General features: G+C 46.5%; 1 long non-coding RNA gene across 1 annotated transcript; it reads left to right on the top strand.

Annotated features, from left to right (window-relative positions):
- Nucleotides 1-300: 300 nt before the first annotated feature.
- On the top strand, nt 301-16900 carry LOC146811423 (uncharacterized). The gene is made up of 4 exons (XR_014966738.1): nt 301-553; nt 5766-5863; nt 6337-6446; nt 16670-16900. It is a non-coding gene; the product is annotated as an uncharacterized LOC146811423 (long non-coding RNA).
- Nucleotides 16901-18264: the final 1364 nt, after the last annotated feature.

Here is an 18264-nt window from a genome sequence, read left to right as displayed (position 1 = left end):
TCAACATCATTTCTGGGCATAAAAATATTTAGCAACTCCTCAATTATGTTATTTCCATCTAATAATTTACGGCGCCATTTTTCATGGATTTGCATTGATAACGTGGGGCTACAATTGAAACTACATGCCCCATAATGCAATAAGGAGAAGAGGAAGAAATGAGGCATATTTAAAGCTTGTTTGGTGCCCGAAATGCAGCTCAAACAAGCTCCTCAAACACAGCCAAATGACCAAATCCCTATTTCGCACCGTTTCAGATGTGGATGTCCTCACCCTTTCACATGCACTCGTCTCTAAAGGTGCAATTGGACTAGAATAGGGACTGGTCAGATTCTTTTTTACCCCACGCACTTCCGGTCACGCCAGAAGTTCTGCAGTTGGAAAACCATGTTTGGTGAGCGTTGTGATGGGGAGGGCAAGAGCCGTCAAGATCTTTGGGCGTTCAGAGATGGCGATTTCTTTGTGATTTCTGAGACCTGGTTACCCGGACTGCTGCAGGAAGATGTTGCAAACGAAATAATTGGAGATTGTTTATCCTAGCAGGAGGTAGCAGGTAATGATTGCGGGGCACGGTTCTGAAATTGTCTTATTTTTTGGGGGGGAGGGCAGTTTTATGTAGCGCAAACTCAACCTGAAGGTATCGGAGCGCTTTACACGCGCACCAGTTGCGTTACAGATGCACACATGCATTTTTAGATGGCACGAGGAAATGAAGTGTTTTGCCCTAGAATCACAGGATGTTGAGCCGATGAAATTCGAACCTATTTACAGCTCCAAAGTCGGCAGCTCTGCCATGCTTGTTAGGATTACTTTTAGCACTCTTAGTAGCTCCCACAAATTACATGCACGAGGAGAAGTCACAAAACATACCAGCAGTAACAGAATATATGACATACCTGTGTGCTCATTGCGCGCAGACTACCAAAGATTCTTCTCTGGAGAAAATACTCCATTTCCTCTCAGAAGTAATTACAACAGTGAAAACAGACATTATTCGACTGGCAGTTGGTTTGTCAGCCAAAATATAACAAGACTAGCGCGGAAAGACAAGCACGGCCCCGCGGCCGCGAAAGTTAGAGTACTCGTGCATGCAGAGCGTTTGCCTTGCGGGAGCGAGAAGCGGCGCGATAATTGCAAATAGATGGTGCCGCTGCTCGCTCCTGCAAGACAAATGCTCTGCATGCACGAGTACTCATTGCAAACAGTGCAAAACATGCACGAGTTTCCAAGAAAGTACAGAGCGATTCCAAGAGGTCATCTCCTATGCAGCACTTGCACGCTGCGTAGACGAGACCTAAAAAATCGTTCCCTTTCTGTTTTGCAGGGGGGCTTTTGAGGGATCGAGTACATGCAAAATGCTCACAGAAAGATTAGCTTCAAGCAGTGACTTCTTAGATAAGAAATGATCTATGGTTCTGCTGATATTTTGCTTTAAGCGTAAGGGATAAAGAGCAAAGCAAAAGCAGTCACAGCAGACTCCAGCTGTCTTTAACACTCAATGTGCCTTTATTTTAAGAAACACTGATGTACATGTTGTGGCTTTTGTTAAAGAATTTCAAGCAACACCTTTATTTTTCTGAGCACACTCGGCAACTGGCATGCTTGTGCTAGTGTTCACCCAACTCTGCTCTTATTTTCCACAGTCATTTTCATATGAGCTGCCTGGCTTAGTTCTAATGAGCCAGGCCCTCCACCCCCAACCTTCCCCGTGAAAATGTTGAGGCCTTCTTTTGTGACCAAACCAGGGCCAGCCGAATTTCCTGTCCCTCATCGGAGCCTAGATTTGGGTCTGAAGAGCTGCCACTTTCTAGGGAGTGTCGGATCAGCACAGGCTTCTGGAAGGAGAATCTGTTTCCCCGTTCTCCATTTGATGTAAGTGTCAGGAGCAGGCCATGTGTCTGAGTCCCTTTGTGCCCAACACCTAACTGCCCATTCTTTAGACCTGAGCCTGCCTGAAATGTCCATTACCATACGTTCTGTAATCTTTCAGGTCATGCTTATCCTCGACCACTGTGTAATGTTCATATTTTAATGATTTAAGCTAAATTAGTTACAGAAGTGGGTCTTTGCGCTGCCTACAAAAACATATCATGTACTAAAGCATATGTATATTGGCCCACCTGTTCTGCCTATTTACCTGCTCTTTACAGCTCAGTGTGCAGCCACCATAATTTTCCACTTCTCTACATTTTCACTGTGATTAGATTATCCATACAACCACTGGCATAAGCCAGCACAACCACAACTATATTTGCTTGTCACCATCATCATACATCAAACAAACCCACTTTGGTAAGGTTAACCCACTGTCATGTCCACACTACCTCTGTCATTTTCCAACACATGCACAACCAACATCATGTGACAACTTATCCACCATCATACCACCACAAAAGTAGCAGCCTATGTCAAACAAGCACCTTAATATGGCCACATACTCACCCTCATACATCCATTCAACCACCATCCTACATCAGCAAACCTACCAAATGTTCACAAACCACAATATGCTGAACACACCCAGCATCCTATGACCACACAACTAATATCGTAGCTTCATACACCAATACATCCACCATCCTACGTCAGTACAAGAAGCAATATATATTAATTTGTCCACCATTATACATTCACACAAGTTATTTCATAAACACAGGACTCTATGCACACCCAACCACTGGTGTATGCCAAAACACACTAACTTCACAAGTGCACACAACTGCCATAATGAATCTGAACTACTGCTGTCACACTTCCACCAAACCACTATTGTGTTAAGCCAACCCCAGTCATTCGCCAATAAAACAAACAAGATATCCCACACTCCCACTGGTATACATTGTCATAAATGCCATCATGCACCAGCACATCCACCATCATACATCAACAAAAATACACTATGCACCCATTTATCAACCTCATATGTGCACACATTATACAACAACCATCATCATACAGGCTACACCAGATGACCACACAATTAACCTCATGTTAGCATTGATCGCTATAGTACATCCACAAAACCACCACCATCATATCTAACATAGAGAGTGAGAAAATCAAATTCCGTAGGAAGATAAAGTTGAAGGGGAGTTTAAATATCTAAAATGTTAACCGGTGCTTCAAAATTGAAAAGCTATGGCAATTTTGAGTTAAGGTGTCTCTTTAACCTTATGTTACACCTCTTTATTAGGTAACATCTTCTACCAACAACCTCACCTTCTCCCTTATCACAACACACTCTGCATAACTTATAACTGCACACCAAGTGTTACGTCTGCAGAACCACTAGTATGCTCAAATATGTTGATACACCCAGCATTAATTGTCTACATCATCTGCAACAACATGCACACAATTATATGTCAATCTGCAGAGCCAACATTCTATGCCCACACACGTGCCCCATTATTAATTATCTATCAGTATTTTGATCTGTTAAAGCTAGAAACAGCATTTTCTGGTGCAATCCGTAAATTAAATGGCAAATGCAGTAAATCGATAACTATGCCATAAGTGCTGCAGGCACAGACCCTCCATGGCATAAACCCACTGATCCTCATCATTTCTATTTTTCTAATGAAAAAATATGTATTAAAGATAAAACCTAAATATTATAATTCCAACCAGTTTCAATTTTTGGTGCACTTTGAAATAAACAGTTTTTTCAAGTAACTTCCCCAGGATAAAAATGCATGTAAAAATACATAACAGGTAGCTGTGTAATACGGTCTTATATATTGTCATCTCTTTGCAAACCTAGACCTTTCTAACTATGCCTTCTACCCCCCTTGACAAATACTTAAACTTTAAAACTAGAGCACTATACAATCTGCCAAGAAATACTCCTATGTCTTACTATTGCTGTTAGATTTCCACTAATAAGATTCTTTCCACATTTCTAATCCATGCCTTCAGTGCTACTCATTGGACATCCCAGGTAATTGTCCAGAAACATCCGCGCACACAACGTAAGTGCAGTTTTTTAGCATTTCCTAACCACACTGAAATTGTTATCAACTCTGTCGAGATTCTGCTCCATCACCATCTTGAACTCATGCAATGGAACGCTCTCCACTTGTCAAATGACAGCATCCAAACAACTTCCTACACATTTTCAGTTGAGGGTGTAGCTTCCAACTGCAATTTCACCTCACCATGTTATCGATTGGTGTCCAAAAATGGGATCATACTCAAGAACTGACTATTCACGCTGAACCTGTTAACAAGTGCATAATATGCTCTGTGCTTAATGTATCTACACACACAGGTGTAATGTTCAGAGTTCCCTATAAAAATAGTCAACTCTACTAAAATGTCTGCAAAGAACTTCATTTTGCTCTAACAGCATTGATGTGGATTTTGTCTTCGTTTTGGCGTTGCCAATAAGTCATCAAAAAACAGAACTTCTAATTCATCTACCATTAAACAGTTACATGTAGGTGGGTAAAACGCCGAACTTAAATCACTGTAGTAAGTTACACATATTCCTTTTTTTTCTTAAGAAATAATAATTTGTTTGACCCTCAAGGCAATCTCTGTCCTTTATTAGTGGAAATCACAGCTACTGAATTTATTGCACTGCTGGTTCCCTGAATAAAAGTGCATTGTTTCAGGCAGAAGTGAGAGCTTTATAAGTTGAGAGTGATTCATTGAAAGGTAAGTGATTGATAATATTCAAAAAGCCAGTTAAATGACAGATGTGGTTTTTGTCTTGGCCATATAACCCACAGAAATAAATCCCATGACACTTTTTTCCGATTACTCTTGTTGTGTGTTCACCAAAGGGGCCACCTTACACAAAACTCTTATTTTGCTATTCCTTATAGCATGTTTATGTGGTACATAAGCAAATGTCAATTAGTTGGGCATATAGTATTTGAAGCTGCCCTGTCTACCATACCAAATTCAAGAACGGTAATGTGTGAAACATGCTCAACTATACAGTGGATCATAAAGGGTGACTTGTTTTTATTTTTCATTTTTTACTGTATTTTTTCTGTTAGAATATGAATGTAACCATGGCCAATATAGTTTTGGTAAACACTCACCAGTTTTTGATCATCTTTACTTATGTTCGCAGACATATCAGACACTGATTGCGGGGTACCTGTGACCCAATAATAATAATAATTCTCCTCCGCCACCACTTGAACCTGTTACCGTGAGGTCAAGTACAGGCCCCTAAACTGGACGCATTTCTTCACAAAGACACGGCTCATCCTGATCTCCATTTTTAGGCTAATTTCTCAAAAATTGCAGTACAGATTTATACCGAAAAGCAGATTTTTCTCTGTAAAGTTCAAATATTTTGCCAATTTTAGTGTAATTTCTGTATAACTTTCTACGATGAAGCCAAAGTGATACTTTTTTTGTGAAACAGTACAAAGGTTATTCAAGAAAGGAAAGTAATACCTTTTGTTTGGATACACTGACCTAACCATAACTACGCAGTGGTGACTGTAAAAAAAAAAATATATAATAATCACCAGTCAATATGCCATATTATGGTGTGGGTGTGGTTGAGCGAAACGTAGGGATTCCTTTACTATTTGATTTGATCAAGTGCGTTATCTCATCTGTTGTGTGTGGGAGGGTTTAATTGATTTCCTAACATGCAGCACAGTGGGAACTCATTTAATTTGAGGATTAGTGAAACTCAACCACACATTCTGTCTGTTTATGCTAAAGAAGTTGAATTCCCAATGTTATGTGCCTATTTACAAAATACTTTTTTACATGTCAATTATTACTGGAAATTACAGCTGTTCATCAGATTACCCTGCTACGGGTCTGAATGGGGAGTTCATATTAATACAAGCAAAAGAAAGAACATTTCAAGCTAAAAATGATTTCTAAAAAGGTAAGTGAAACTCATTTTTTAAAACCAAGTGAGTAGCAGCTTCTTTATGACCACATAACCCAAAACACCTAATTCTCTAGTACTTTCCCTTTGCACTCCTCACCTGCATATCTCAGAAATAAGTTTCTGTTCACCAACCGCTGTGCCCTAAAATAAAAATAATAATGATAAAACACCTACTGCATTGTAGGCCAGTTGAAGTACGTGTGGAAATCAGTGGGCTATGTATCATTTGCAGGCAGTGATGTGTGCTTTGACAAACATTGTATGTTCTGTGCAAAAAGTAATTGGTTCTGGAGTACGTTTTTGGCGTGGCCAATGCGTATTTCTGGCACTAATGGACCAGTTTTTGATCACTGTTACACATGGTACTTATAAATGTCAATTAGCCAGCCAGAAACAAAAACATCTCTTTTTCAAAGCATGTATTTAAGATGGCATATATATTAATGTTTTCTATTGTTATCTGCAAGATAATATGCAGCAGCTGGTGAAGGTTCTGTTGGACCCTATTCATTATGAAATGATTGTGTGCTGAGGAGAGCATTGGACAAGGATCCACTGGAAATTGATGACACATTTGGTAAGATATTCCAAATAACCTAATTACCCTTCTGGTAACGAACATTCAGGTCAAAGCTGCAAATTGTTTGTGTCAAAACAGTAACTAACATTAAACATTTGTTTTGAATAATAAAACCTTTAGGCTTAAATTGTCTCCTAGCAGCTCACGTTATTGCAGCAGTGTTCCTTTTTTGCTGTTTAGTATTGCCTTTTTATTCCTTCAGTCAGTTCTCTCCAAGCAAAAAATCTGTGACTTAACCCAGAAATCTTGGTGACAGCACTGAGCACACTTCACTGCACTCTGCCCCTCACCAGCTGGACCTCTGGTCCCACCCCTGAAAACATCTCAACTCCTCTTTAAACCCAAAGGAGTTGTAGCCCACATCAGTAGCCTTGCGGCCCTGACATGAGAAGGGCATCCCATGATGAAGCATGTCACCCTCGTGCGAGGGAGGGCTTTTGTCCCAGATGAAATCTCTGCGCAAATACGGGATACTTCAGTTGCGCAGCACCTCCAATCCACTTCTTTTGTGACACATACTTTTTGTGAGTTATTTGCACACAGTGCTTACCAGCTTTACTTCGGACTTTCAGCTGCATCCCTGGTCCAAATACTTGCTTGTCTGCATTCATTTACTGGTCGCAAGGGCAGTCTTAACTTTTTTTTTTTGGCGGTCATGCTGCAAGCATAGTACAGTGGACCTCCAATATCCTTTTTGAAGGCTGCATAAGTTGCACCCAAAGTAGTTTATTCCTCGTTTGTACAGGCTACATCAAGTGGCTCACAGCTTCTGGTAACTGGGAAAACACTCTTGCTGCTTTCAACATTTGTATATTTGTATATCTGTACTTTATCCTGAATGTTAGAGGGGCAGTGATTACTACAGAATGCTGTCAAACTATGTGGTCAATGTGTGGCAGAGATTGAAACCTCAAATTCCCTTATCTATTGAGGATAAAAAGCAGTTTTTTCTACAATAATATTGAAACTCTGGGACTGATGTTCTAATTTGCCCCTTCACTCTTACAGCTGAGAAAGGGATATTTTCTTTCTTCACCGTCCATCTGATCAATGGTATAAGTTCAAATGCGAACCAGACCCATCAGCAAAGTAGTGTTAAAAACATCTCATAAGGTGCTGTTAGACCTGTCAGCCCTTTGGGTGGTCCCTCCTCATCATTATTTATTTTGTCCCACTTTTGCCTCAACCCCTGTTTGAATTTTTCCTTTTTGGGAACCACCAGACTTTTTAGTGTTGCTGCAGATTCAGGGAGCCATTTTAGCTACCCCTGAAACTTCTGTCTGAGGGCCTGGAGCACAAAATGGTGGCCACCTGTGACATCACCAGCATCCACTGGAACCTACCAGCACCTTCCAGAACATTCCAGGAGATTCCAGAACTCTGTGACAGTTGGAGACCGTTTAGAATGTTGGGAGGATAAGAGAGGCAGTTGGCAGTTGGAGCTGGCAGTTGGCACCTGACTGGTGAAGAGAGAGGAGCACAACAGTGAAGGAGGAAGGAGTGAAGCAGCAGGGGGGGAAACTTGTGCCTGGAGTGGGGTCCATAAACCCACCCTTGATACTTGTCCCTACTGATGGATCCCAGCCTATAGCCCTGTGTGGGAAGAAGACAGAAGAAACTTATCCTAAGGACCTGGACAGCAGGAACAGGCCTTAGAACCAAGAAAACAGCAAGATTCTGACCTGAGAACTGGTTTCCCTGGAGTCCGGCGTCGAGTAGCCTGAAGACCTGGAGCCCGAGGTGGAGAAGCGGCGCTGACTGAAGTAGCAGACGTCGTACCCGGAGCCGCCTGAGGTCGTGAGAGGGCGCCGACGGAGGTCGTGAGGAATACCAGAGGTCGAGGAGGGAGTGAACCGAGGTCGAGCGAGCGGCGTCATCGGAGGAGTGAAGTCCGCCCTCCGGAGTCGTCGGAGACCGAGGTAGAGGAGCACCGGAGGTCGGGAGTGAGGATCGCACTCCGGAGTCGCCCGGAACCTGTGTGGAGGGGCACCGGAGGTCGGGGGTGAGGATCGCACCCCGGAGTCGCTGGAAGTCGACATCGAGGCCAGGCCGGCCGACGTCATCGGAGCCGAGAGCGCCATCGGACCGGAGCCGCCCGAAGTCGACATCGTGAAGAGACTGCCCGACGCCGTCGAATCGGAGGTCGAGATCGAACCGAGGCCACCGACATCGGACCGGAACCGCCTACCGGCGTCGTCAAAGAACTGACATTGTGCCGAGGCCGCCGAGACCGAACCGGAACCGCCTCACGGCGTCGACACGACTCCAGCGGCGTCGGAACATCAGAAAAAGGGCAGTAAGTGGAGTAGAGGGCGCCTAAGGCCCTGTGGAGACCTGAGAGACTACTCTAAGGGGCTAGGGAGGTGCTGAAATCAACCTGACTGTGCAAGGGGTGAACTGGGACTAACCTAGAGAGGTTGTGTGGAAAGAGAAAGCCAGGGCATTGGTATTCCCCCCTTTGATCTACCTCAGTTTAGGCCTCAGCCTTGTCCCAGCCAGGGAGTAGCCCCCCTCAAGCCTTCCACAACCCTACAAGCTGTGCCTGGGCCAAATCAGCCCATAAGAATTGAAGTGTCATCTGATTATATGAGGGTTGCTGTATACTTTTAATTATTTATTGGGGGTACTGTATTTATTGAATTTTTACCTATTTATTGCTGCACTATATTTATAGGTCCACAGGACTTGATGGTGTACAATATTTATTGGTACAGTATTTATTGCCTCAAAGTATTTAATTGTCTGTATATATTGCACTTGTATTTATGCCCTGTTATTTATGATCACCCCTATTTATTTCATCAAACAGCCAATATTTATTTGACCTGCACTAATTGAAACTTGTATATTGTGATTGACCTATTTATTTTTCCAATCAGCAACTAAGAGAAAAAGATAAAGGAAGAATATTTTCATAATTTTTACGGTGTAGAGTCGTTTTTGGAACGGATGCACGCATGGTTATTGTATGGGTATATTGTATGCTTAGCACTGCGCCTGTTTCCTGACCACTCGAGCCAAGCTACCACAGTGTGTTCGGGGAGTCCACCACCACCCTGCGGAGTGGGAGTGGGCGTTTCCAACATAAATTGGTGTTCAGTGGTGGGATAGAGCTGTGCCTACATATACTCAACAATAACTGTGGGTAGTCCATAGGCCTACACCGGGAGTTTTCTCACAGCGGCCTTCCTAATTGTGGGTTTTTGTTTTTTCCAAATTTACTCTGGTGGTGGGAGGAGGTATTACTAAAGGTACCCCCCTACATTGCTACTGCACAAAACCTGTCCTCTAACCTGAGTGGGCAAGATGGAATTTGTACTGGAAGACTTAGAAACGTACACTGTGGCCCAACTCAGGGAGTTTTGCCAGCGGGAGGGGGTGTACTGCCCCCCAGGAGCAAAGAAGGGTGCACTCCAAACCAGCTTAAGGGCTTGGGGGGAGGCACGCCGAGAAAGCAAGGCTGAGGAGGAAGACAGGGATGGAGAGCCTGACCCCGAGGGGGCTGAGATGTACCAACCTGAGGTGGGGAACCTGTCAGCAGGGCCCAGGACACTTTCTAGGAAGGGCAGCACTGTCTCTAGCGGGGGCTTATCCAGCGTGGAGTTAGCAGATCGGAGAGAGAAAAGACAGCTCACATGGGATTTAGCAAAGCTGGAGAAGGAGAAGGAGGAACAGAGGTTGGCTCATGAGACGGAGAAGGAGAGGATGGCTCATGAGATAAGACTGAAAGAGATAGAGCTTCAGATCTTAAGAATTGGGGCACCAACTGTTCCTAATGGTGGCAGCAAAGACCAAGAAATCACCAGGGAATCCAAACCTTGCCTGCCAAAGGACTTAGTAGCTAGCTATGGGGCGGGTGACGACATCGCCAAGTGGCTAGCAGCCTATGAGGTCTCGTTGAGGGCCCATGGGGTTCCAGTGAAGTATTGGGGAGGAGGATTGTATAGGTACATGCCTCCAGCTGGTAGGGATGCTTTATTGGCCCTCGAAGAGGATGAGCAGACCCACTACCCCACCATGAAACTGGCGCTCATCAGAAAGTTTGGACTAACACCTGAAAAGTACAGACAGAAGTTCAGGGGTAGTCACAAACTGGGCACACAGAATTGGGTGGACTTCCTGGACTATGCAAAGAAGGCACTGGAAGGTTGGATTCAGGGCAGTGAAGTAAGGAACTACGAGGAGCTGTTTGACCTAGTACTGAAGGAACACCTACTCGAGAAATGTTTCCCTGAACTGCGGCAACACCTGGTGGATAGCAAGCTGACCAGCCCCCGGAAGCTTGCTGAGGAGGCGGACATTTGGGCCAGTACCCGGGTGTCCACAAGGGGGACTGGAGGGGATACTCAAAAGGCCGGACAGGGCGCCCCCCAGAAGAAAGAGGGAGGGGAAAAGAAAAAGGAGTTCTCCAAAGGCCCCCAAAATAACTTCCAAGGGAAGGGAACAGGATTCACCTCTAAGGCTAACCCACCCAGAAACCCTAATCCTGGCCAGAGTCAGCAGCCAAGGGTTGTCCATTGCTACGAGTGCGGTGGCGTTGGACACTATAAAGGAGATCCGAAGTGTCAGAAACGATCACCCCCTCCCACTGGAGGAAAGCCCCCCGGAGTAGCTAGTGTAGTGCTCGGGGAGGAGATGCCCTTAACTAAGGGAAGGGAGTGGGCGGGTGTCACTCTAGTGTCCCTGGGAGAATGGGAGATGGTTCCTAAGATCCAGGTGCCCGCAAATACCGCAAAGTATGGGCAGTGGATCACCATCAACGGCCAAAGAGGGGAGGCTCTGAGAGACACAGGAGCCAGTATGACTATGGTGCGTAGCCAGCTGGTGTCTCCAGAGCAGGTAATTCCCGATGTACTCCACCCAGCCGCGATGGCTGACGGCAGAACAGGTCACTATCCCGTGGCCGAGGTTCCCTTTGAATGGGGGGGGGTTGCAGGTTCACTTCGAGTTGCCGTAAGCCCTGCCGTGCCAGTCGATTGTCTGCTGGGCAATGACATGGAGCACAACGCTTGGAAGGAGGTGGAATACCGGACTCACACCGAGATGCTGGGTACACCTGACTGGGCCTGTGTTAGCACAAGGTCCAAGACTACCCGAAGAGGGAGTTCATTCCGGCTGGAGCCTGGAACAAAAGCCCAGCCAGCTGCCAGTCAAGGGAAGAACCGAGGACAGGAGGAGCCTGCCTCGGAGTCTCCACCCCGTAGGACGGATAGGCCACCGGAGGTGGTGGGCCAGGAGTCTGCGGAGGGGGACGTTACCAACCTGGAGGACTTACCCATCCCGGCCGAGTGGCACGTGGAGGGAGGCCCGTCCAGGGAGGAATTCTGCCAGGGCCAGAGGGAGTGCCCTACCCTTGAGGGGCTGAGGCGACAGGCCGAAGCCCAGGCAGCAGGGAACGTTGAAGGGAACTACAGTGTTTACTGGGAGGATGGCCTCCTCTACAGTGAACCCAAGGCACCCCTACATGGATCGTCACGAGCCTTGGTAGTTCCTCAACGTTATCGAGCCTTCCTTCTGGAGTTGGCTCACGAGATACCATTGGCAGGACACCTGGGGCAAGACAAGACCTTCGCCCGTCTTGTCCCACACTTTTATTGGCCTCAGATGAAAGTGTCGTCCGATACCTACTGCCGGACATGTGTGTCTTGCCAAGCCAGTGGGAAAACAGGGGTGAAGCTGAAAGCTCCCCTGGAACCACTCCCTGTCGTTAGCACCCCCTTTGAAAGGGTGGGCATCGACATTGTGGGTCCATTAGATCCACCAACTACAGCTGGTCACAGGTTTATCCTGGTTCTGGTGGATCATGCCACACGGTACCCAGAGGCAATACCTCTGAGGACCATAACAGCACCTGTTGTGGCAAGGGCCCTGATGGGAATCTTTACCCGAGTGGGTTTTCCCAAGGAAGTTGTGTCCGACAGGGGGACCAACTTCATGTCAGCGTATATGCGGGCAATGTGGAAGGAGTGTGGAGTGACCTACCGGTTCACGACTCCTTACCACCCCCAGACCAATGGTCTAGTGGAAAGGTTTAACAAAACCTTAAAAGGCATGATCAGAAGTCTGCCTGAAAGCCTGCGGAGGAAATGGGACGTCCTCCTACCCTGTTTACTTTTTTCCTACAGGGAAGTGCCACAGAAGGGAGTGGGCTTCAGCCCCTTCGAGCTTCTGTATGGGCACCCTGTACGTGGACCTCTTAACCTGGTGAGAGACGGATGGGAAAGAACTCCCAGGAAGCTCCCCCAGGATGTGGTGAGCTACATGCTGGCCTTCCGGAGCCAAATGGCTAAGTTGTGGAAGCAAGCTTCTGACAACTTGGAAGCCAGCCAAGCAGTAATGAAGGCGTGGTATGACCACAACGCTCACCCGGTGGAGTTGGAGCCTGGCCAGAAGGTGTGGGTGATCGAACCAGGAGAGCTTAGTGCCCTCCAGGATCGCTGGTCAGGACCCTTTGAGGTGTTGGAGAAGAAGGGTAAGGCTACCTACTTGGTGGACCTGAAGACCCCTCGTCAGCCCCTGCGGGTGCTGCATGCCAACCGCCTCAAACCCCACCACGAGAGGCCCGAAGTCATCTTGATGATGGTGACTGACGGAGGAGAGGACGTGGAAAGCGAGCCTCTCCCTGATCTGTTTGCGTCTCAGGAAAAGGATGGGTCGGTGGAGGGAGTGATTCTCTCCCCATCTCTAACTCCTGAACAGCAGGAGGACTGTCGCCAGGCCCTGGGGCAGTACTCTGCGTTGTTCTCCCTTGTCCCGGGTAGGACTCACCTGTGCGTCCATGACGTGGACACAGGAGACAGCCCACCTGTGAAGTCCAAGATCTACCGGATGTCAGACAAGGTGAAGGCCAGCATTCATAGTGAAGTCACTAAGATGCTGGAGCTAGGAGTGATTGAACCTTCCAGCAGCCCCTGGTCCAGTCCGGTGGTGTTAGTACCGAAAGCTGCACCACCGGGTGCCCAACCAGAACTGAGGTTCTGTGTGGACTACCGGGGACTGAATTCAGTGACAAAGACTGATGCACATCCGATCCCTAGGGCGGATGAATTAATTGACCGGCTGGGAGCTGCCCAATATCTAAGTACCTTTGACCTTACCTCTGGGTACTGGCAGATCTCTTTGACTGATGGAGCAAGGGAAAGGTCAGCCTTCTCCACGCCCAATGGCCACTACCAGTTCTGTGTGATGCCCTTTGGGCTCAAGAACGCACCTGCCACGTTTCAGCGCCTGGTAAACCAGATCCTCACCGGAATGGAGAGTTTCTCTGCTGCTTATCTGGATGACATAGCCGTCTTCAGTAGCAGCTGGGAGGATCACTTGCGTCACCTGCAAGCTGTTCTCCAGGCCCTGAGACAAGCTGGATTGACGATCAAGGCCAGCAAGTGCCAGATCGGGCAGGGGTCGGCAGTGTACCTTGGACACTTGGTGGGTAGGGGAACGGTGCAACCCCTCCAGGCGAAGATCGAGGCCATCATGGCCTGGGAACCCCCCAAGACACAGACTGAGGTCTGAGCATTTTTGGGCCTCACGGGATATTACCGCCGCTTCGTGAAGGGGTACGGTACCATCGTAGCCCCTCTCACGGAGCTCACGTCCAAGAAACAACCTCGACGGGTAGTCTGGACGGAGGCTTGTCAGCAAGCCTTTGAGAAATTGAAGAAAGCCATGTGCGAGGCCCCGGTCTTAAGGGCCCCAGACTTTTCCAAGAAGTTCATTGTCCAGACAGATGCATCAGAACATGGCATTGGGGCAGTGTTATCGCAACTCAACGAAGAGGGTCTGGATCAACCCGTGGTCTTCCTATCCAGGAGACTACTTCCCAGGGAACAGAAGTGGAGTGCAATAGAGCGTGAAGCCTTTGCAGTGGTATGGGCTCTGAAGAAGTTGCGGCCATACCTGTTTGGCTCGCACTTCCTAGTTCAGACCGACCACCGACCCCTTCGTTGGCTGATGCAAATGAAGGGGGAGAATCCCAAGTTGTTGAGGTGGTCTATTTCCCTACAGGGGATGGACTTTCAGGTGGAACATCGGCCTGGAGTGGACCACGCCAATGCAGAAGGTCTCTCAAGGTATTTCCGCCTTAGTGATGAGAACTCCCAAGGGGTTGGGTAGCTCTCCCCACTTTCAGCTGGGGGGGACGCGTGTTAGACCTGTCAGCCCTTTGGGTGGTCCCTCCTCATCATTATTTATTTTGTCCCACTTTTGCCTCAACCCCTGTTTGAATTTTTCCTTTTTGGGAACCACCAGACTTTTTAGTGTTGCTGCAGATTCAGGGAGCCATTTTAGCTACCCCTGAAACTTCTGTCTGAGGGCCTGGAGCACAAAATGGTGGCCACCTGTGACATCACCAGCATCCACTGGAACCTACCAGCACCTTCCAGAACATTCCAGGAGATTCCAGAACTCTGTGACAGTTGGAGACCGTTTAGAATGTTGGGAGGATAAGAGAGGCAGTTGGCAGTTGGAGCTGGCAGTTGGCACCTGACTGGTGAAGAGAGAGGAGCACAACAGTGAAGGAGGAAGGAGTGAAGCAGCAGGGGGGGAAACTTGTGCCTGGAGTGGGGTCCATAAACCCACCCTTGATACTTGTCCCTACTGATGGATCCCAGCCTATAGCCCTGTGTGGGAAGAAGACAGAAGAAACTTATCCTAAGGACCTGGACAGCAGGAACAGGCCTTAGAACCAAGAAAACAGCAAGATTCTGACCTGAGAACTGGTTTCCCTGGAGTCCGGCGTCGAGTAGCCTGAAGACCTGGAGCCCGAGGTGGAGAAGCGGCGCTGACTGAAGTAGCAGACGTCGTACCCGGAGCCGCCTGAGGTCGTGAGAGGGCGCCGACGGAGGTCGTGAGGAATACCAGAGGTCGAGGAGGGAGTGAACCGAGGTCGAGCGAGCGGCGTCATCGGAGGAGTGAAGTCCGCCCTCCGGAGTCGTCGGAGACCGAGGTAGAGGAGCACCGGAGGTCGGGAGTGAGGATCGCACTCCGGAGTCGCCCGGAACCTGTGTGGAGGGGCACCGGAGGTCGGGGGTGAGGATCGCACCCCGGAGTCGCCGGAAGTCGACATCGAGGCCAGGCCGGCCGACGTCATCGGAGCCGAGAGCGCCATCGGACCGGAGCCGCCCGAAGTCGACATCGTGAAGAGACTGCCCGACGCCGTCGAATCGGAGGTCGAGATCGAACCGAGGCCACCGACATCGGACCGGAACCGCCTACCGGCGTCGTCAAAGAACTGACATTGTGCCGAGGCCGCCGAGACCGAACCGGAACCGCCTCACGGCGTCGACACGACTCCAGCGGCGTCGGAACATCAGAAAAAGGGCAGTAAGTGGAGTAGAGGGCGCCTAAGGCCCTGTGGAGACCTGAGAGACTACTCTAAGGGGCTAGGGAGGTGCTGAAATCAACCTGACTGTGCAAGGGGTGAACTGGGACTAACCTAGAGAGGTTGTGTGGAAAGAGAAAGCCAGGGCATTGGTATTCCCCCCTTTGATCTACCTCAGTTTAGGCCTCAGCCTTGTCCCAGCCAGGGAGTAGCCCCCCTCAAGCCTTCCACAACCCTACAAGCTGTGCCTGGGCCAAATCAGCCCATAAGAATTGAAGTGTCATCTGATTATATGAGGGTTGCTGTATACTTTTAATTATTTATTGGGGGTACTGTATTTATTGAATTTTTACCTATTTATTGCTGCACTATATTTATAGGTCCACAGGACTTGATGGTGTACAATATTTATTGGTACAGTATTTATTGCCTCAAAGTATTTAATTGTCTGTATATATTGCACTTGTATTTATGCCCTGTTATTTATGATCACCCCTATTTATTTCATCAAACAGCCAATATTTATTTGACCTGCACTAATTGAAACTTGTATATTGTGATTGACCTATTTATTTTTCCAATCAGCAACTAAGAGAAAAAGATAAAGGAAGAATATTTTCATAATTTTTACGGTGTAGAGTCGTTTTTGGAACGGATGCACGCATGGTTATTGTATGGGTATATTGTATGCTTAGCACTGCGCCTGTTTCCTGACCACTCGAGCCAAGCTACCACAGTGTGTTCGGGGAGTCCACCACCACCCTGCGGAGTGGGAGTGGGCGTTTCCAACAGGTGCCCTTTATCGTGCAGGAGAATCCAGTGGTTTATAAAGGCAGCCAATCTAAAAAAAAATCTAAAGTAACTTAATTGTACTAATATATTCTTTTGTTTATCTTTTTAGAATGTTATGAAATCTCCTTGCAAGCTAGCTACCTCTCAACAACCAAACTACGAGAAGGGATCTTGCCATATTGATCTGCAATTGCAAAGGAGGACAAACTACTCTGAATCTGGCAACACACAACAGAGATGCTTCTTTTGCTGACTTTAAAAAAAAAAAATTCCTTACTTTTAATGTTTTCCTGAACAGTATCCTATATCTCTTTGAGGTCATGTACATGCTTTGTCTAAATAAAAGTAAACAGTGGCAAGTAATTTCAGATCCATTTATTTCAACCAATTCTTTGTTCAGTGTATTGCCACCGGTCACCATATCAAAACTTAGAGTGATGTCGTTTAGCTCAAATGAAAAGCTGTCACAATGAGTATGGGGAAAGGTCATAAGTTGCAAGGCTGCTACTGAATGCAAATAGTTTTCTTGCCAACACCAACGTTCCTCACAAATTCATTTAATATCAATCAAATAATCTTTATTTTCGATCATTTAGATCATCAAAGATATAAACACTTAACAGTTATTAAGATTTAAAAGTTTCCGACATTGTAAACATTTGCATATGAACAATCACTTTCAAAAATGTCATAATACAGACGTTTAAAAAACATGAAAAAAGGTGTTCTAAAATCATTTAACATTATGCAACCCCCCCTCTTTTAAAAGAGTAGATCGTACATGCCACATGGCCATTAAAAACTTTGCCACTGCAAAAACAATCGGAGGTGACAAATCAGTTTTTAGTATTCTAAACGCAGGCAAGAATTTCCTAAAACCAATATTTTTAAGAATGGGTAGGAGCCAATACTTCCTCGCTCTTCGATAGGCTTTGCAAAAAATGTAATATCATTTTCACCTTGTTTAAAGAAGGATCATGTTTTAAACCCATAGTTTTCTTTTTTACAGGGACACCATGTTTCACCCATGTATTTCATTTCACATTTGTTTTAAAATTATTCTTGAGTAATCCTGGATGAAGGAAAGGTCATTTGGAAAACTTGCTTGCATCACACACTCTTCAATAAATTATCCATCCTAAGTCTGTATTTAAACACTTAAGAGTGATCCACAAGCATTGAGAACATTTCATTGAACCATTCTGAAGTAATCCCCATTTGCAATAGCCAAGAGTGCCCATCCAGTGCATACTTTTGGATTTCACAAATTGGGATTACTTCTAAATCAGTGTTTCCCAAACTGTGGTCCGCGGACCCCCAGGGGTCCGTGACACATTCCCAGGGGGTCCTCAGGCAGTAATTTTAAAAGCACAACAAAGTTCCTTGTAGAATTAGCAGTTTTCCAGCAACAATAAAAGTCTCAAGATAACGTCGGTGATTAATGTACCTGCTGGAGAGAAGAGAGTTTTGTCAAGTGACTTATCTAATGTAGCACAGAGGGTTAATCTGCCTACTGCAAAGAACGTGTACCATACATTTTAAAAAACAGTTTATGTGCATAGGTTAGTGGGTTACTGCTTTTGTCACAGAGATTCTTTTGTTACTGTGCAGTTCATAAGTGACAATCGTAATCTAGCACAGTGACCTATAAACTCTCATCAAAGAGCTGCTTGCAAACTGCATGGTGCAAGTTAGAAACATGTT

The sequence above is a fragment of the Triturus cristatus genome, chromosome 7 (genome assembly GCF_964204655.1).
Source record: "Triturus cristatus chromosome 7, aTriCri1.1, whole genome shotgun sequence".
NCBI lineage: Eukaryota > Metazoa > Chordata > Amphibia > Caudata > Salamandridae > Triturus > Triturus cristatus.
Note: the sequence above shows the minus strand (reverse complement) of the source record. Positions and strands in the feature narration are given on the sequence as shown.